Raw genomic sequence first — 22,495 nt, 5'->3', positions numbered from 1 at the left:
TATTATAATACTCCAATTATTCATAAACTGTGGTATGATAATTATTGAATGAGTTATGTGAAGGCTTTTTGTTCCTCTCCTATTCCAAGATGTCTTTATTTTGAGGAGTGGAAATTTTATAATTGAAGTTAAGTTGAGTTTTATCATAATTGCACGAATCTAATATTAACTCGAATGTATGTAGTTCTTTTATTATCATACCTTTTTTCAAGTATCCACTTTCAGCATAGATAGTCGACAGCTTATGGCCGTTTTGAACCTGTGCCTGTGAATAAAATAAAGCATTTATGAGGAATTTAATAAAAAGTTCAAATAAACGTAACATATAACAGTATTATAGTCAAAAATTTTCTAAATTATCATTTTTTTATTGATAATCTATTAATAAATTACACTCTCAATTCATAATAAAACTTTAGAAAGTCTAAAATGGATAATATTCCCTATATTTCCACTCTAATTGTATGAAATTTACCTACATTACACTATAACCAATGTGTAAAATATTGCCTGAATAGACAGTAACTAATAATGGTGGATTTATGAATAGACCACTCTATAAATTAACTCAATAAAAAAATGTAATGAAATAGAATGCACAATAGCAGAAACCTTCAGGATGAAGTATTCAAACCAAGATGTTCACAATACTTTGAATCATACTTGGACTTGTTATCCATTGATGCAAACAAAAGTTACGGCAATGAGTTTACTGTATCACATTATCCGGCTTAAAGGCCCGGTTGCACAAAAGCCGGATAAATTTTATCCGTGATTAATTTCACGAGAGCCAGCGCAATCAGAGAAGGCTTTTTTAAAGAAGACGGCATTTCTGATTGGTTCTCGTAGAATTAATCACGATTAAAATTTAACCGGCTCTTGTGCAACCGGCACTAATACATACCCAGTTGAACTAGATAATTTCTTAATATAACACGTCACAGTTTTTTGTAAGTTTGAATCCATGACATCATTAGTTAGCATCATTAATCGCTGGAAAGAATGTTATTCCTGAAGATTTCTTCCAGACATATTTTTGTGTGTAATTCAAGTTGATGAATAATGTGACTTCTCAAGTTATTTCTTATCTTGAGAGACAACAAAAGATTTAGTACCATAGGAAACAACTGATAACAACGGAAAATGATGTCATCAAAGAATTTCTCTCAATTGAATCGAAGAACTCAATCATCTTGAATGGTAGAATGAAATAATGTAATCATTATTTATTTGACGGCGTTAGGACGTTTAAGTACCCTCTACCACTCAACCTGGCAAAATGTTCATTAAAAAGGTATTGCTATCAAAACAAAATTGTATTTTGATATTGAGATACCGGTATAGGATACGTAGCATGATATTGATGCCAATATTTCCTAGATAATTTCATCTCTTGTACTCAATTCAAAACGAATATTAATTTAATAATGATAGTAGGCTTGAGGGATATAAATTATTGTTTAGCTATTACTATTGTATTAATACCACAATAATGTATTTTAGTCTTGAAGAGTTATTATTGGAAAACTCCCAATATTATATTACTGAATCATCAGAGATTTGTTAGTGATTGTGAGAATTATAGTTAATTGTCATATTAATCAATGATACAGATTATTCATAGTGAATTATTTAACTCCGCACAAGATGGTAACACAAGAATGAATCATGCATGATCTTAGAGAAAAAAGTGGATTAGCATTTCAGAGCGATACTGTTTTGATTACTCGATTCCTTCAACAGCGAATACCGTTCCTTCGATCTCCTAGCAAATTAGTGACATATATAGGTATCACAACGATTTGCTCTTCAAAAGCTCTCATATATTTCCTACAAAGCTTAAAAGTGGCCTACTATTTTTTGACGAGTTTTGTCTAGAGCTCTGGTTAATAGGTCAATCAAGTTTTGGCAAATGCTCGATGATAAATTAGTTTCCTTGATATTCGTTTATTTAAATTGAAATTCGAAATTAGAACTTATATTTTCTGTTCTTTTAATAGAAAATAACAGTAGAAAGCACTTTTATTCTTGGATTCAGGTGACCTCAAACGTATAGAAATAATGAAATTAGGGGCCTCAATTTTTTTTGAAAGATTCTACTCACTAACTCATATGGTAATAGGGCAAGGAAAGTAATACAGTTCTATTACAGCTAATCACTTAATAATTACCATAATTCAATTAAATTGATTGACTCACATACTCGTAATTTGTTATAATTTCATCACATATTCGTTTAGGATGAATAAGACACCTTTTCCATAGAAAAATGTGCAGAAAGCAACTTTTGTGAACACAGTTGGGAGGTTGGGACTACGAAGCGTTGTAATGAATGAATGAAGTGGAGTGGAGGTCACAGAAGCAGTTGACCGTTAAAATCGGAATATTCATGGGCTGTTGCATTTGCTGCGATCAGCCAGCCTACACACATTTCAGAAAAACTATAAACACTAAGCTTCATATTGGTACCGTCCTATTTGATATGTATCACAAGTTCTCACGTAGCTCATAACTAAGTAGTAGGCTATATAGTCCAATTTTCTGATAGTAGGCTACTGATAATAATATTTTTACTCAAGTAGTTTATGTATGAATAAATTCATATCTATTAGGCCTATGTAGTTTATATGAATGAAGCGCTAAATGTTGGAAGGGTTGGCACAAGAAGTTAATTTATGGGAAACAACAAATGACTGCATAAATTGAAATGTGAATTTTTGTCACCATTTTTGACTATTGTAGGTTATTCTCCCAGGAAACCTGAATCATTTTTTAACATGGAGAATACCACTATAAATAGAATAACTATTAGTATAAGGTTATTTAAAAAATTGTGAATGATGCCCTTTAAACATTTTTTATCAATGGGCATGAGACAGGAATAAATAGATTCCAGCAGTTATCAAGGTGATATTACGTCAATTTATTGGTTTTTCATATATTCATGAGATAAATTCATGAGCTCACATTGCAATGAGAAATTAGAAAAGAATTTGATAAAAAATTGGCAATGTTATAGTAGGTAGAACATAGTTTTCTATGTTCAAAGTTCATGCATCATCATCAGCATTTTCAACAGCTGAAGATGGTCAGTTAATCAAATCGTTATAAAATTGCACATTCTCATGGTGTTTTGTCCTTTATCGCCTTCCAAATGTCAGTCAGCTTTGCCACCTTGATCAGAACTTCTCCAAATGGGTAGGGTTTAAGCTTGGTTAGGAGGTGGTAGCTCAGCACATTCTCGTGTAGATTTCATGAAGAATGCATTTGAATCAAGTTAATTGATGAAACGGTGAGCTGTGATGAAGCCTTTCTTGTCAGATTCATAAAAAATGATTCAGTACACTTATGCCAAAATTTATTTTTTGCTTCGTTCTTCTTTGGCTGATTCGATGGATACTGTTGTTTTCTTGTAGTATTTTCCACACCACTTCTTGAAGTCCAAGATATCTACACAGCCAGATTTCTCTTTTGGCCTAGGCAATTGTCAGAAAAGAGTCTGACTTTATGAAGTGAAACTTCGCATGTGAAGTGAGATATCACAATAAATTTAATGTTATAGAGGCATCAGTCAGTGACTGATGCCCTTTTAACAAAAATCTGTTATTTGCAATGCCTTCTATGACTGTAATAATGCATGAAATGTTGCCGTTTCAACACAAAACATTAGGTCGAATATCAAAGAACCAGACTATGTCAAAGTATGAAAATCGAAAAAAATGACTGATGCCCTTTTAACATTTAGCGCTTCGAATATACACTTTAGTAGGTATTATTACTATATACCTTGTTTGATTTGCATCATGTTGACTCGGCCTATGTTATTGATGTATTTTATAAATCAATAGCCATTGCACCAAACCCTTTGAAAAAATCATAGACTCCTAACGTCAGTATAGAACCTGCATATGAAATTTCGAAAAAATAGACAATAATTTCTTTAAACGGCACTTTACGACTAATTGTACTGTATATAGCAATATTGCTTGGTATTCACGCACAGTTCCAAATAATAGATGCTGGGTGGGCTGCACTGGTCATCCGACAATCAAACGGTTCACATCTCTCACATCCTACTAACACCAAATTCACCTGTCAGAATTGGTACAATTTTAAGCACTGATATTGTTCATAAGAAATGCTGGTAGTTTAAAGTGAATCTCACTCTAGTTTGTTAGGAAGTTACTTCCATAATAGCCTTTCAACCTTGGAAGTGAAATAGGACCTGAATCAGAAGGATTCAAACATACGTAGGCCAACTATGTACCAATTCGGACTGACACAAATTCAAGAACAATCTGATAGTTCAAGGCTTTTACTATCGGTTAACATATGCCATTAGAAATTAGACACAAAAACATTATAAATCACAGCACGTTTACAACGTTTCAGTCATTGCCAGGAGACACTGGCATTCTAATGCATCAGAAATGAGGCAATGAACTACTGAACAAGTGAAATTGAATTGGTAGAATGGAATTGACTTCACCAGGCTATGAATTGTACGCTATACAATTATTCACACTTAAAAACAAAAAATAACGAACCACTTGAAGTTGTGTTAATGTGTGCAATGCTAACGTTGAAGGATGGCTTGCTTCAAATTATTTTGGTATAGGCTAACATGACTATAGAATCCATTATAAATCAAACAAAAGCAAGTTTTAGAGAGTGAAATAATTCAAAATGAAATAGTTGGGGCGACATTCCAGGAGCGTTCAAGAGCGGACAAGAAATGTCCAATTCCGGTCCTGGGGCTGGATGATCTAGTGTTTTAGACTTCTATGGGCGAAAATTCTAAATCTAGCTCTCTACTCACTTACGCGCGGCGTGGAATCTCGGTCGTAGCAAAGTAGCTATACTACCGCAGCTTAAACAACTAGCGAGCTTCAAGTACTAAGTAAATAATTTTCCCTCTTCTGTTCTTCTAGCAAACCAGCTCAAAGTTGAATATTGTAAACTCCACTATTAATACTAAAACTCCACTATAAACTCCGAGTACCGTACTGAAGTTTATTTGTGGCTACCAAACCAGTAACATTTTCAACAGTACCGGTAGACGATAATGAAGCGAAATAAATAATTATGAAATGTGAGAGGAAGAGCACGCTGCGCCCCAAGTTGTTCCTTTCACAGGATAGATAGGCCAATCAATCTCATATATCAGACTCATTGTGAATATTGCATACATGTTCATTTAAAATGTAATTCTTGCTTTTTTCAACCAAAGGGAAACTTGCACTCTTTCCATTTTACTGTATCTAGTTATGAATGGGCTACTGTTCAACAAATCAAACACACAAACACTTGACTAGAAATTGTTCTAGATAGAACGGGCAATTTCACGTGGGTATGGTATGCATAAGCGTGGGTCAAGGCCTCTAATTCTCTATGTCAGTATAGCCTATATACTGTACAACAACTAAGAATATCAATTCAATAATACAATCACAATCAATACGTACCTATCATAGACTAACTATTAATTCTTATATAAGACTAACTATGAATTCTTATATATGTGATTAATGTCCCTATTATTCACCCTCACATTTTGACTGGACATGATAGATTTATTTTCGTCATAGAAACATCACATATTGCATTCTTTATTCTAAACATCTACTAGACCTAGCAAAAACATCTATAAGGCATATTATAATCTATCATGTTGTATTGTGTACTATTTATTCAATGTCCCTCCGCCCAAAAGGTGATTGTTGTCTTGTCAAATGATCACTGATCCTTTTTGGTGTGGTGGCTTCCTACCAAGGTAAACATCTACTAGGCCTAGCAAAGAAAGTTATGCTGGAATTGGCCCAATTCCTCTAACCAAAAGGTCTACTGTTGAATATTTATAAGCAGACGGATTTAAGGAGGGGGCGTGTTGTATTTACTAGAATGAACTGGATAAGAAAAACTTTGATTCCAATTAATGCGCTTTTCTACTTGACAGGATAAATCATCAGTGTGGAAGGAAGTAAGAGAATATTTTGAATAAAAGAAGAAAAAACTTGATATTTGAGAGGAAATTTCACAGACCATGAGTCAGAATTCGGCGATGCGAGTGAGTAGAAGAACAAGACTTGCAAAGCTACACTGAAAAATTACCTAGTTATGAGAATTCTAATGTATCGATATAAAGTATGGATTGCTTATGACAAGCTCTCTTACTCGTACAAGTTTTGAACAAAAAATCATTAGACTATAATAAACATGGTAAAAAGAATTGGAAAGTACTATTGTCGTAGCCCTTAACCGAATTTTAATTTTACAAGAAATGATGGTCGATAAATTAATTTCAAGGTAGGATCAAAAAGCTTATCCGAGGATATTTTATGTTCGATTTGAGACATTTATAATTTAAATGAAAAATATGACGAATCGTCAGAAACAGTACAGTATTGGACTAATGAGAAGATCCCTAGTTGTTAGGAGTGCGGGTGGGCGGAGGTAGAAGGAAGCCAAAATACGCATAGCCTACCTGATTATGCACGCATGCATATAATAAAATTACGGCTTGCTGACTAGTTAACTCAAATGCTTGGATACAACTCAACTCAGCTGGATGATCAAATGTTATTACTATGCATATTAGCGTCTTGATGCTGTGGAAGGGGTAAATCGGTCCAGTGATAAAGTTATGAGCCCGGGACCATAAATAAGTACCTAGAGACTTGACATAGATCTATTCGCTGAAGACTCTAATCTCTAATGACTATATTATCGAGGAAAATAAGAGCCGCCATAATAATTATTATTTATTACATAGCGCCAGAAACTTTCATTTCATTCTCATTTCCCCAGATTCCAAGAACTATCTCGGTATAAAATGTTTGGTATCGTGCAATTTCACATGTCTCAGAAATCGACAAATAAATTATGGCATTGTTTTGATGGTTCAAAAGTATCAGTACAATTGGCGATTAATCATTTCATTTGATTTATTACAAATAGTCTGATTAATAGTCTTTGTTCACATAATAGCTTCTTTGACAGAAGTCAATTGAAATTTATTACCCAGCATATGCACGATATCAATCTATCACTGTATCCTAGTTCTGAGTTCCTTGATCCATTCACAAACTGCGAAGTTCGGATTGACTGAATGACATACAAGTTTAGTTACCGAGATGCTATACGGGACTCACTTTGAACTCTCAGTATTTTTTACAAATAGCGCCAACGCTCTCCATTCAACCAATTCTGACAGTTTGAAGTGAATCTCACTATTTAATTGTAGATGTGGAATGAGATTCACATAAATTGGCAGTGCGTAGAGATTAAATGGATGTTCTATATTCGTGTTAACGTGACTTTTTCTTATTTAATTTATGGTTGTATAATAGTAACATTTTGAGAGTTCTGAGAGTAAAAACTCAGAAAGCAATCCATATAAATGAATCTTTAATATTTTGTATAAGTTATTCTCTCTAGTAAATCCGTAGTAGGCCTACAGTGGTCCGCGAGTTACAAACTATGGAAATACTCTCTAGACAAAATTCGTCTGAACAAGATAATAATTGTCTGAAAAGTTGATGAAAGTTACGGCTCATTCAAAATTCAATCAATTCTATACTCTTCATAACAATTCTATAGGAAGCTTCCATAACTGATATTCTTTAGCTATATATTTTTTGAATTTCTACTACCTAAACCATGATTCATTTTTGAGAAAGAAATTTCCAATGATTTGTTATAACAAGATAGTTTCCACTGTCTGGTACATTTTTTCACTACCAATATTTGGAATATATATTATTGCACTCTACATTAATATATTTTGGCTATAACTGTAAAGCAATTGTGAAGGCTATTTTAAATTTGACAATAAGCCGCTTAGTGCATTTGTAGAAAATCTTGTTGACGGTGATTCATTAGCCTACCTTGTTGAAGTTACAAGTTTATTGTCCGTGAACGTCACTTTACGACCTTCAAAGAAAAACATCTTCCTATCTTTTGCAACTCTCAACGTTAACAAACTTAATGTGCTCAACCCGCTCTGTGGAAAACTATTATTTGTATTGTACAGTCTAAGAGAACAAGAGATAGACTGCGAAATATAAAAATTCTCAGACATATTAGTTGAAATATAGCATTACAATTTTATTGGGAGTTATAGGCCCTATTGGTCTGGGTGAAGAGTAAAGATTTAGAGTGAGATTTATAGATTTTGAGATTCAGAGATTTTGGAGTGGATATTTAAACTACTTAAACCTTTCCCAATAGATAAATCGTACTTGAAACGGATTAATTCTCTGGAATACGAATATTTAGCGCTCTAATCACTCTAGCATTATTTGAACTTTGAAGTTTAACAGATTAGAGCGTTAAACTCCTCATAAACATGCTCATTGGATTTTGTGAGACATGAATTCATATCCAAATTGAATCAACTTGACATTCAAGATGGAATTTGGAAGGTTTATCAAGGGTTTTTAACAATCTGCGACAACGATTAACAATTTCAATAAATCAGAACTTATTTTGCATGGTGTTAATAAATTTTTATTGAAAACAATACCACATTTTTCAGATTAAATTTCACGACATTGGAAAGCTATTGAATTTTGAAAAATAGGCCTTATTACAAACTAAATTTATTCTTCACAGCAGTTTAAAACTATTTGTAGTCTGAAATAATTATTACTTGATAATCTAAGCTAATTATTGAAACTTTTTTTCAAGTTAATAAATCAATTATTGTAGAGTTCGTTACCTTCTTTTGAGTCATCTTGAACCCAGTGACGAAAATGTCAAATGAATTTTAGCAGAACATGACTTTGTGAACACTGAAGAACTAATGAAACACGAAATAGTGAAGAACAATACTTATCCACTCTGGAATAATTTGATTAATGTAACATAAAGAATCAACGAAGTGGAATGGAAAGTAGAAAACTAAAAGTGTGTGAGATGGTGGATTAATTGAATGGAGATTAACAAATTATGAATTCATATGATCAACAGATCTCAAATAAAACTACTAAAACTTCAAAGATGCACTCTTCTATAAATAGGGATATTCGATACAAAGAGATTTACACTGTAGATCTGCCAGCCTCCGAAGCAGATGGGTTACTGTATGTTAAGAATGATGGGTAACTGCCTTTTGGAGCCAAATTAAGTATGTCAAGGCATTAAATCTATCCTTGAAAGCAGATCAATGACACAGAACATGGGGTGAGATTCGTCTAATAACAGTCATACTATTGTTCAACTAATTAAACGCCGTTGGATAAATTATTGTTTAATAATTGGAGCATGCTATTTTTTTTCTGTTTTCTGAACATGAATGAACTGATTTCCGCAACTTGCAAAACAGATAAATTGAATAAATTATTGCTAGCATGCAGCATCCTTGTATTCAATTGGATTGCATGATAAGGAGAGAAAAAACTTGTGACTGAAATTGGCGAATCTTATAGTTTGAAGTGTTGCGATAAAAAGATAAATGCTATGATGATCGTCGCTTCTGTTGAAAATGTTCCCGCTTTTTTCTCTCAACTCAACTATACTGAGAATCACTGCAAATTGTCAGTATACCTCATAGATAACATCAATGCTTCCCATCCAACCAATGCTGACAGTTTGGAGTGGATCCAAACTGTAGTAACTTATCACTAAACTAGTAACTACTATGGTTATAAAATATTTATAATCATTACACTTCACTTTAGTAATAAGAGTGAGTGGAATACAAACACCACTCTACTCCACTACTTTTCAATACTCAATATGGAATCAAATATTGATAGAGATTAAGTATTGAGATTCACAATATTTGTGGTAGGATAAAACTATTATTATTAGATTGTCATTTTGCCATCTGACTCTTCACTTTCCAGAGCTGCATAAATTATTATTTCTCATTACAGCTTTTTGAATATTTTGTTTGTGGTTTTCTCAGCATCCAATGAATTATATGGATCACAACTACAACCACAAATCTGTTTTCCAAATTCTTAGGCTATCTACTCAAAACCTTTCAATATTCTATATTCCAAAATCTTCAAAACCTACTCAAACTCAGGATCATCAAGAGTAAAACAGACCCGACCTTCAACGGGTGTTTGAACACGCTTTTCATTTGATTCATGCCAAGGCATTGTCAAGATGAAACTGGCGATTAACGAAATTCACGCTTCAATGTGCTGGATGGATTGATAATTGGTCATCGAAAGAGATGTTGTGGGTAAATCCAAAGCGTAACAGAAGGAAGGACACAACTACAAGAAAAACCCATAGATGACCTCTCTGTCGAAAACTTCCTGAAAATTCTCACAGCAGCCAAACTGTTCAACTGTCAATCTAAATTATCCTGTGTTCCCGATCTAAATTCCACTGGAAACAAATTGAAGATACAGTAGAGCTAGTGAGATTCTCTTTTGGAATATTGGTAAAGTTTTTAAATATATTAAATGTACCCAACCAATCAATGCTGACAGTTCGAAGTGAATAACACTATAGAGCTCTCTATAGTTTATTTCTCTCTGTATGATGCCCAGAGTTTACTTATGTAATATAAGTAGATGATAATGATCATAAGCATGTTGCGATTGACAAACACGGCTCTATCAGCAGCAGTTAATCAGAAGACGATGAGATAAATCATTTCACGCAGAACTCCAGAGTTCATGTACAAAAATAAATAATGTTTTGTGAATTTCCAGAGCAATTAGCTATTGTCTAGAACGTGGATTTTTTTTAGGAACAGTCTGATTGAATATTGCGATAAATAGAAAACAAATTGCATATTGTTTTTCGAAAAATAGAATTGAAGAGGGGAGCAGTGGAATAATTCAAAGTAGCTGAGTAAATATGAAGAGGAGTTTGAAAATTAGTAAGAGGCAGCACAAATCTTGTTTACTTTGTGGAAGCAGTAAGCAAATAATTAAGAAGAAAATAATGGGAGAAGTTAGTAACAAGAAGTAATCATCACACGTTTAGAGAGAAAAAATGTGATAAAATATCATGCGACGCCTGTGTTTGAAAAGTAAAAAGGAAGTTCAAAGAGAAATGATGGTACCATTTTCCGTTTTCTTGCATATATCTCGAAAACTATGCGTCTTACGGACATTACTATCCTAGAAAAATTGAAGCTCACATAATTATTCTACAACTCTCATCCCACAACTCCAAGAGCGAATATCTCGAGAGCTGTTGGAATCACAAAAGTCCACTAAACAAGAATTATTGCAGAAAATTATCAAGCTTACTTTTGGTTGGTTAGTCATGTCGGTTCAGCGCATTGATCCCAAGATGTAACCGTTCTATCAGAAAAATGAAAAATGCAACTTTTAAAACACCCTCATCCATTTAGCATAAAGAGTAGGCCTAGGGATGGTGACTTTTGATATGTTTACCTACTAACTGGTCTTAAATCTGCAAAGTTAAAAATTGTGTTCAATACATTCCCTCCAAATTCCTTCGTCAATATAGTCTATTGTGAAACTGAAGATTTCACAATCAACACTGAAGCTGCTGTAACAGTCGTAGGGAAATGCGTGAAATTTCAAATTACGTATACATGAAATTGAAGAGAATTTGATGGTCTATAAGATTATATTCAGTAAGAACTTTTCCCATCGATAGAAAAAAATAGCAGAAATTGGAAGCAGAGTTTTTCAAAAATGTCACACATTCAAGAGCAGATATCTCGAAAACTATAGAAGATATAGAAAAAGTTGTAGTAACTTAGTGAGCTTTAATTTTATATAGGATAATAATGTCCGTGAGACACATAGTTTTCGTGATATAGCCTATGCGAGAAAACAAAAAATGATACCCTTGAACCACCCCCACCCCCATCCACCTTAGCACATGGGGTAGAGGTGGGGACTTTGATATGATTACCGGTACCTCCTTACTACCCTAAACAGAGTGGGGTCGAAAGTTGTCCTCCTAGCTTCACTCTATAACCTATCGTTGACTGGACTATAAAGTGGATGTAGCCTAAGTTGAATTAGAAGCAACTGGACTTGGTTTGAATAGGCATGCAGGTGTACTGTCATAGGCGTGATAAGAATGGAGTGGAAACACTTCAGAGCATCAGCGAAGCTCTCCTCTTCTTAAACTAAATAAAAAAAGACTGTGCAGAATATCAGAAAGGGCAAAAACAGAACCAGCATGTCCACATTCCAACCAGGTTTCAACAGAATTAGCAATAGTGTTGACTTCGTTCCAATTAGAGATGCATAATACGAAGGAGAAGCTTGTTCAACTTCAGTGTCAATGCCTCGCAAACCTAGCTTTTTTATTCTTGAGTCAATTCATAGAAATCTATGACTCAACTTCTATGACTGAGATGTCATATGACATCTCATATTTCAAGACATCTCTAGCGGTGCGCCGACAAACATGCTTTCCTAATTCACCGTTTTGGATGATATTCTAGAATCTACAGAGTTGGTGAAAATTATGGAAGCAGGTTAATAATAATTGTTACTGTTACCAGGATAATTTGAAAATAGGTTTGATAGGGGATTTGAATATAAAAACTTTTTTAATGTGGCTTCCAAATTTTGGTCCGCCATATTGAACCTAACTCCATTTTTTTACATTGGAAGGTGCGAAGGTGGGAATGTTACATGATTTTGATACGGTACAGAATTTTAAGAGAAAATGAATGACGAAAATCACACATCGATATCTTGAAACGTTTCAAAGATATTCACATGCTACTATTAGATCATACCAAAATAGAATAAATGAGTAATAATTATTTCTAGATATTACCGTATGAGAAACACAAATTATACCTGAAATGACATTTTAAAAATGATAGCTTTGACCATCCTAGACTTCGTCCATCCTCACAAGCATGCTTCAGTTAGTCTACCGGTATACCGTATGTTACTGGGTATCGGTATAAATAATATTGAAAGGTTATTTCAGAAAGGTATTTATTATATTAAAATTATCTAATTATAAATAGGACATTCACTCATGTTCTAATGTACTCATCCCTTCATAGTTGACTTTTCACTTCCTTTCATCAAAAATAGATTCTAAATTTTTGTATGAAGCATGACCCTTGAAAAACATAAATGTTCAAGAATATCTATTGTAACTTTTGCTTCACAGTTAGAACAGTATAAGTTACACCAAAAGGATTCCATTCGAGAATCAGATAACCTTACTTACCAAAACGCACGTGTTTCCTAATAATTATTGGCAATCCCACGTACTGTTTTGTACACAAATTCAAAACCAACAACCTTGTGCGGCTGTTTGAAGCCGGCAAAAAACTGAATCCAAAATTGAAGCACAGCCGACAAGCCAACGAGAACCAGGCTTGCCATAACACTTGTAGTCAACAAAATATATCTCTTCTACACCAGACATTTCTCTCTACAATGTTGGTGCATGTAGTACAATGTACAGTGTTGCCAAAAACGCTGAAATAGTTTTAAGACCTTTACCTCCAGAGATAATGCCGCGTTATTTTAAACTCGCGTCTCATATAAAATTAATTTTGTTGTATCTACTATTCTCGAATCTCGAATTTGGATCCGATCTTGGAGAAGTCATTTGTCTTGCTTGCTTCTCATTGCTTTGAACCGTGCTTCTATTGATGAACAAGAACAAATAGCCTAACCCAGAGAGAAGTATATAATATAACATTCAATACATTTTGTTACATCCCATTTTCTGTACTCTATGGTCTAACCAGGGGGCGGCTCCAGGACGGTGTTTCTAAAGGGGGGGAGGTTTTTAACATGAAAAAAAAGGATTCCTAGTTAACCCACTCCACCCCTCCCCATTCAACACGTTTATATCAACGCTTTTGGAATTCATTAATATTCGCATAATATTAATAATTATATATATATATATATATATTAATATATAATATAATATTATAATATAATATAATATATATATATATATAATATATATATATATATATATATATACTAGCAGTCAGGCTCGCTTCGCTCGCCATATCCGTCTAGCCAGGGGGCCCCGCCCCCTGGATCCCCGACTGGATCGTCCAAGAATGAGATCAGCAGGCTCGCTTCGCTCGCCTGCATTTTTCATTTGAGCATTTTTATCATATGTTAGAACAATCCAGTCGGGGGTCCAGACTAAACGTCTGGCTAAACGGATATGGCGAGCGAAGCGAGCCTGACGTCTAGTAATATAATATTCCCAGGATTGAAGTAGCAGTGCCCAATCAATTTTTCCGCGATAAATGCATTTAAATCTTCAACTTGGTGCCAACCTAACAAAGTCAACTCAACTTAATGCCAACCTGACAAAATTATTAATTTAGTTGCCAGTTAACAACTGTTTCGAAGAGGTATTCTATCTAGATTATAGTTCTATATTAAATGGTATGGCCTTTTTTCATTTTCAATTTCAATTTCAATTTATTAAAAACACACAAAACAAGACAAAACAAAATTACAAAGATTTACGAAACAAATAAAACACAATAAAATGTTACAAATATAAAAAAACAATGGGCTTAGTGTTTGGGTGTGTTGGAGAAGAGAAACAAAGAGAGGAAGGTACCTAGCCAACTATGGTTTCCCATGTAATAGGCAGGCAAAGAAGAGAAGAGAAGTAATGAGGAAAAAAAAGGAAGGGAGAAATGGGGGAAGGAAGAAAACAGAGGAATAGGTACTCAAAATAAAGGTAAGTGAGTCCACTGAAAAATGAAAAAACTAATGAAAAAACAATGCTGGAGCAGAATGCTGGATCTCGAGTCATATATTATCTAAATGGAAGAAGAAATTACTGTATGTCCAGTTTTTTATATCCAGTTTAATTTTTCCGCTGATCTTATTGTCCATGAGAAAGTGATTTGGAATGAGGTTTATTATTTTAGTACCTATGTAAATTAATTGCCTCCTTATACATTCAATATTAGTGTTATAGGTTACATATTTGTTAGCAGTGGCCCTTAGATTATAATAATTAAGAGTAGAGTTTATTGTGAGAGGAAAGTCGGATCTATATTTTATTAAGTACTCAATTACGGTTTTTATGTATAGTTGACGTATAGTCATGACCTCAAAATCACTAAAAACCATATCCGTTGGATAGAGCCTGGGTTTGCTTAATATAGTTTTAATTATCAGTTTTTGTGCTACAAATAATTCAGCAATATGACAGTTGAAACAGCCTCCCCAAACAGCTATGCCATACTGCAGAATTGACTCGACTAGAGCATGATACACCATTTTCAGGTGGTTCTTATTAAGAAATCTGTTAACTTGGTAAAATTTAAAAGATAAATATCTAATTTTTCTACATATGTATTTAATATGAACATCCCATTTATAAGGTTTCCATCAATTATAATTCCCAAATACTTAGTATTATTGACTTTTTTAATGGTGGGACAATCAGAATTACCCAAGTTTAAATTGCACTGAGAATGGAGTCTTAGGCTGTCCTACTCTATTTGCAGAGAAAGTTATGTAATTAGTTTTTTCAATATTTAAACTTAAGGTATTCTTATTTAACCACTTCTTAATTAAAAGCATATCATTTTCAGCTATGGTATGAACTTCGTTCCATGAATTACCGTGAAAAATAGCTGCAGTGTCATCTGCAAAGGATATCACAATTGAGTTTAGAAGTCTTAAATTTAAAAAGTCATTTACATAGAGTATGAAAAGGATGGGAGAAAGTACAGTACCTTGAGGAAGACCATAAGAAGTTAAGTTAAAAAAACCATATCCGTTGGATAGAGCCTGGGTTTGCTTAATATAGTTTTAATTATCAGTTTTTGTGCTACAAATAATTCAGCAATATGACAGTTGAAACAGCCTCCCCAAACAGCTATGCCATACTGCAGAATTGACTCGACTAGAGCATGATACACCATTTTCAGGTGGTTCTTATTAAGAAATCTGTTAACTTGGTAAAATTTAAAAGATAAATATCTAATTTTTCTACATATGTATTTAATATGAACATCCCATTATAAGGTTTCCATCAATTATAATTCCCAAATACTTAGTATTATTGACTTTTTTAATGGTGGGACAATCAGAATTACCCAAGTTTAAATTGCACTGAGAATGGAGTCTTAGGCTGTCCTACTCTATTTGCAGAGAAAGTTATGTAATTAGTTTTTTCAATATTTAAACTTAAGGTATTCTTATCTAACCACTTCTTAATTAAAAGCATATTATTTTCAGCTATGGTATGAACTTCGTTCCATGAATTACCGTGAAAAATAGCTGCAGTATCATCTGCAAAGGATATCACATTGAGTTTAGAAGTCTTAATTTAAAAAGTCATTTACATAGAGTATGAAAAGGATGGGAGAAAGTACAGTACCTTGAGGAAGACCATAAGAAGTTAAGTTAGTTACACTAGATTGATCATTTATGGTTAGGGACTGGGTTCTATTACTCAGATAGCTTTTGAACAATTCAAGCGAGACTCCTCTGAAACCATAGGACTCCAGTTTATTGAACAAAGTATTATGAGGTATTGTATCAAAAGCTTTGCATATATCCAGGAAGACCGCAATAGTTTTCTTATTGGAGTTTATTTTATCAGATAAAGTATTGATGAACTTTATCAGAGCGTCAGATGTACTTTTACCATTTTGGAAACCGAATTGGTTCTTGTTGATTATTTTGTTAAGATTCAAGAAAGAAACAACTCTTGACTTTATTAGTTTCTCCATTATTTTAGCAAGGTTGCTGATAAGACTAATCGGTCTATAAATTACAGGGATTAGTCGGGTCACCTTGTTTGAATAGAGGTTTTATTTTGGCTGATTTGAGGTGCTCGGGAAAATATCCCTCCTCAAAGCATCTATTAAAAATGAAAGCGAGAGGTTGAGATATAAAATTGGCTATTTTCTTCAGCGTAATATTACCTAGACCATCAATACCAGGACTGCAGTTTTTCTTTAGATTTTTAATAGTTGCCTCTACTTCAACTGGGCAAGTTGGTCTCATAAAAAAACGTGTTATCGATCTGTATTGCAGGAAATCGATCACCAGTATTATCAGGGATATTGATAGTTTGAGCTTGTAATTTACCCACATTTGTGAAATAATTGTTGAGGGAGTGAGCATCAAGTTCAGTACTCTTTTCCTTGATACTGGCCTCACCTATAACTTCGTTTATGCACTTCCACAACTTCATGCTGTTGTTATTACAATTTTCAATTTTCCCTTTATAGTAGACTTCCTTTGCATGATTTATGATCTTATTCAACCATTACGATAAGCCTTATATTCATTCTTCAAGATATTGTTATTAGGATCTCTTCTGAGTCTAGAATGCATTTTGTCCCGCGTGATTATTGATCTTATGATGCCTTCAGATATCCAGGCCTTCAGGGGACGAAGTCTGTTAGGTATCACTTTTACCTTCTTGCATTGATTGATGAGACTGGTCAAACGATCGACAAATTATCCATAATAGTGTCATGCTTCCATTCACGGTATAGATTTCTTCCCAATCCTCATTCCTTATGCGTTCCAATAGTGCATGATAGTTGGTTCTAGTTAATGTGTTTATCAATACGTTTCTATTATCCTTATTGATAGGAACCTTCACCAAGTTCAGTACAACCGCGTAGTGGTCAGTTATGGTTGTCCTAAATATAGCTCCTTTAATGGACATAGAATGATTGCCTGAATTTTTATAAAAAATGTGGTCAATGCAAGAATTTGTTGTGGTTGTTACTCTGGTATCACCAGTTATGTAAGACTTATAGCCATTACTATTAAAAATATGCAGATAATCTTGAACAGGAACACTAGTTGAATGTGTATTTATATTCATGTCTCCCGCCACACATACATTTATTCCATTAGGAATTTTACTGATTTCATTACTCAGACTATTAAGAAAATTATCAATATTTTGATTACTTGGTGATCTATAAACCCAAATCACCTTCACAATAAACTATTGAATATATTTCAATAATTCAGGTCCTCTTCTTAAGTCAGCACTAACTACATTAGCATCAGTAATATCGAGTGAAACTTCATTGAATCTTATGCAATCTTTTATGTACATGCATAATCCATCACATTTATTCTGTTTAGTGTACTTATTTATTGCCGTATATCCAGGAATGTTGAAAATGAACGGCATATCTGCAGTCAACCAGGTCTCAGTTAATATTATAATGTGAATATCAGTTTTCAATTCATTGAGGCAGCAAATAAACTGATCGAAATTAGCATTCAAACTACGTATATTCATAGACATAATATTGAAACACTCAGCATCCTTATTTCTGTCTTCGTGAAGTGATAGTTCAAATAATCGTCGATTACATCTGTTTCATCTTCTGTTTCTAAAATATTAAGAACTTCTTCAGTGTCACTCATAACTTGTATCATCAGGTCCACTTCTCTTTTCCTTGTTCCATTTAACAAGCCCCTCACTATCTATGAATTTGAGTTTCTTAATTAGTTTGTCCACAGCATCATCTACCAGACTTGTTGAATACCTGAAAGTTTTATTTTTATATATTTTAGCATTTTCGTTATCAGTGTTTTGAAGTAGGGTCCGTAATTCAATCATAGAGTTTATGAATGCTTCACGTTTATTATTACCTTCGAAGAATCCCACAGGGTACTCAACTCCCGGACTATCAGATAGCTTAGGTATATTAAGAGAATTGATTTCACAATAACCTCGATAATAAAAAATAAACTTCAAATCTCTAGCTCCTATGACAGTACTTAAGAGTTCAGTGGCAGGAATATCAAAATAAGTTTCACCCAGATTATGTTAAAAGAATCAATTCCTACAATCAAAGGGTAATTGAATTTACTCCAATCATTTATTCTATTCAAAAGATCAATAAGTATCCCATTTTCACCATCATTTAATATGAAAATAGGAATGTTCTTATCAGAAAACAAAACTCGTATACAATTTGAATCCAGTAACACATTCAGGTGGTTCCATTCTTCAAGAGAGAAATATTTTTTATTTCTAAGCAGAGAGAGACCTTTGGATGTTTTAATATTATTCCCTATTTTTGTAAAAGATATCATAACATCAACCCTCTCACCAAAATTATAAACTAGACTTATCTTACTTTTATCAGTATTAGTTCTCACGTAGAAACTATCAATTTTGTTAAGGATGGAATTTAAAGTAACCATTTTGTGTTGGGTTGATTGCTTGATTTTACTATCACTATTATTTTTATTTATCCTCAGTTTATTAAATATTTTTCTTTCAGATTCCATAATCAGTTCTATCAATTATTTGTTGTAGCGCTTTTTGATAGGAAGGGCACTCTCTGTCACCTACTTTGTGATCGAAAGCTTTTTTATCATTGCGGCAATTTAAACATGAGGGCTTTTTGTCTCTATTAGGGCACTCTTTATTATCATGTCCTGTAGTGGAACAGTGAGCACAGGTGTTTTGTGCAATGCTTACTGATATGTCCAATTTCTTGGCACTTGAAGCAACGAGAGACGGCAACATAGTCTCCAACTCGGCACACTCTCCAATCAATACCAATCCGCGATTTGTTAATAAATTCTTTTCTTAATTCACCAGTGCACTCCACTACCCAGTGCACGGTGTTTTTGTTTTTCGGTCCTATTTTAAAAATCGGCCTGAAGTTTTTCAAGAAATTTTCCCTACTCAATGACGATGACTCGAGATTTCTCTCAAACACATCGTTTGCCAATTCAGCAGCAGTTATATCTGCAGCGACGTGATACAGAATTATTCTTGGCAATTTGGATTGTGGCTCGCTTACCTTTATGTTTGGATGTTGCAGGACCTTATCACCCAAAACATTTTCTTTATTGGCCCTTGGGTGAAGCACTAACAGCACACCTCCACCACGTACATCAACGGCTTTTTTAATGTTCAAATTTTGTTCACGGGTGATGTTCTTTTTTATTGTTTCTCGAATTTTTCCGCTTTTTTCTTTTTCCGTTCCATTTATTTTTGCTGGCTTCAGGATGATCACATTCTCCTTGGGTGACAGCTTCTTGGTCCGGGGCGGAGACTCCCTGGCTGCAGCAGTGGAGGCGGCACTCGATAATGTAGAAGGTGTGGTCCTCTTCTTTGGCAGTTGCACGGCCTCAGCAAATGAGATCGGCTTGTTGTGGCTTTTTGCAACTTCACTTGCTAGTTTATTCACACTCTGCTCCAGAGTGTGAATTTTTCCAAACATTTCCTCGTTGTTTTCTTGAATATTTTGCTTAACGTCTATTCTTTCGATACTGATGTTAAGTTCATTGCACACATTTAAAAACGAATCATAGTCCTCTCTGGATACTTTTTTTTCACGATAATATCACTCCCCCATTTTAGAAATTTCTCTTGTATAATTTTAAGAGAACGTACCTCGAAACGTATTCCGCTATCGTTTTTACTTTTCGGTGGCAATTCGGGAGGCATATTCATTTCATCCTTTTCCTCCTCTTCCTCGTATTCGAGCTGCGCGGATGGTGGTAGTTTTATTGGCGAATGGATCATCTTAAGGCTGATAGATCCAAAACACCATAATTTATTGATAGTTTGATAATTGTTTTTTAAAGAAAACAGAACCTAATTTTTAAAGAGAGCAACGTTCAAACGAAAAATTTGGTGATGCACTTTTAACTCAGAAAAAAACGTTGAGTAGTTTTCACTATGAAAAACTGCTGAGTAGACTGCTGGTTGTTGGTGTTGACACCACTTGTTCCACTTTCACTACTAATACTACTCTACACTAATTATTCGCTACGATCTGCACTCTACGGAGGTCTGATTACGACTGATATAATTATATAATTTATCAGAATTTTTATTATTTTTTATTAGAATTTTAAATTATATAATTAAGAGAATAAGAAGAATATACATGCTAAAAGACGAACTTTAAACCCTTAAAAACCACCCTTAGAGTTAAAATATTGCCAAAAGATTTCTTAGTGCACCTCCTAAAGGGCTAACTGAACATACCTACCAAATTTGAACGTTTTTGGTCCAGTAGATTTTTATTTCTGCGAGTGAGTGAGTGAGTGGTGAGTGAGTCAGTCAGTCAGTCAGTGAGTGAGTGCCATTTCGCTTATATATATATATATATATAATATATATATATATATATATATATATATATATATATATATATAATATATATTAAACTACTCTTAGGTACCTATTGGATCCATAATCATAGGTAATTGAGATACAACTAGGCTTCTGTGGTGTCAGTGAAACGTTCTTTTTTGAAAAATTTTTAATTATATATTTTTTTATTACCGGTACCGTCGACTGTCCCACCTTGCGGAAAATATTAAAATCAGTTTATCTCCTATCTCTGTTATCCGAAATCGATGTTCAACAATGATAGCCGTAGCCCTGATCTTTATCGAGGTTCTGCTGCCTCAAAGCTGCCTCAAAGCTGCCCCAAAGTTGGCTCAAGGCTGGCTCAAAGCTGCCCCCAAATCTGATTCTTGGTTCTAACCTTGCCCAATCCAATGTAATCTGAACCAACTTAACCTAGCCATACCCCTAATCTCACAATAAACCTCAAATGAAGATCCCCATTCCCACTTTTTTGGAAAAAAAGTTCTCGAAAACGGCTCTAACGATTTTAAATAAATCAGGAATATTGTGGGTTTGAGATAAAAAACATTATTTTGGAACAGGTCTCAACTCTAGGAAAATTCGTTGAACTACCAAGAGAAAGGATTATTGGTCCCTCAAGAAGCAGCTGATCAGAAAAAAGTTCTCCATAGTCTGTTGAAAACAAAAGAGAGTGTGAGCCAATGAAAATGATTATAATAGCTGTAGTTGATTTCACAAATTTGATGACCTTGATTTGAAACATTGCAGTATTCATGGAACATCTGGAAGAATAGGTTCAGAAAGTGACCAGATGATAGCAAAATAAATTTAAAATAGATCTCTCCAAACATATGGTAGTTGAATGTAATGTTCATTGTGAGGTGATAGAAATGCAACTAATTTCCTCAGCTTCTGTTGTTCAAAGAAAGAAATCATATAATGGTAGTCAATAATCACTGATTGAACAAACTCTATTCAGATTTATGCAAATTCACATTAAAATCACACCACTTTAATATTCATGATAGTAAAGTTTAGGACATTCAGCCACAATAAAAATGTTATACTAACTATTATGAATGGACTTCCATGGAAGAAAGAATCAGTGGATTGGCTGCTTTTACACTTTTGGATAAGTGAAACAAAAAGTATAATAAGTGACAGGCTATGCCAAAAATTCCAGAATAAGCAATAAGAGATCCATGGATACCAGATTCATTAAATTCCAAATCAACTCAATTTGGAATTTAATCTTCAATTGCATCAAACAAAAACAAAAATAACATGATCACTGCTAATTTGATAACTGTCAACGGGAAATATTAAATGCCAATGAATAAAGTTGAGGTTGACTCTTAAGCCCCGCCCAATATTCTACAAAATTCGCTGCAATCAGCAGACTACTATTCTACAGAGCAGTTCCAACACAGCTATTAATTATTATTCGAATGATTTGACTCAATAATTTTCATGC

The 22,495-nt window shown here is 33.9% G+C and overlaps 1 long non-coding RNA gene across 1 annotated transcript; it reads right to left on the bottom strand.

Moving 5' to 3' along the window:
* Positions 1-209: 209 nt before the first annotated feature.
* LOC120353276 lies at positions 210-13,303 on the bottom strand. The gene is made up of 2 exons (XR_005572270.1): positions 13,147-13,303; positions 210-265 (listed from the first exon to the last, which is right to left on the bottom strand). It is a non-coding gene; the product is annotated as an uncharacterized LOC120353276 (long non-coding RNA).
* Between the last annotated feature and the right edge of the window lie 9,192 nt (positions 13,304-22,495).

Source organism: Nilaparvata lugens, chromosome 1 (assembly GCF_014356525.2).
Source record: "Nilaparvata lugens isolate BPH chromosome 1, ASM1435652v1, whole genome shotgun sequence".
NCBI classification, from domain to species: domain Eukaryota; kingdom Metazoa; phylum Arthropoda; class Insecta; order Hemiptera; family Delphacidae; genus Nilaparvata; species Nilaparvata lugens.
This window is presented reverse-complemented; position numbering and strand designations above follow the sequence as displayed.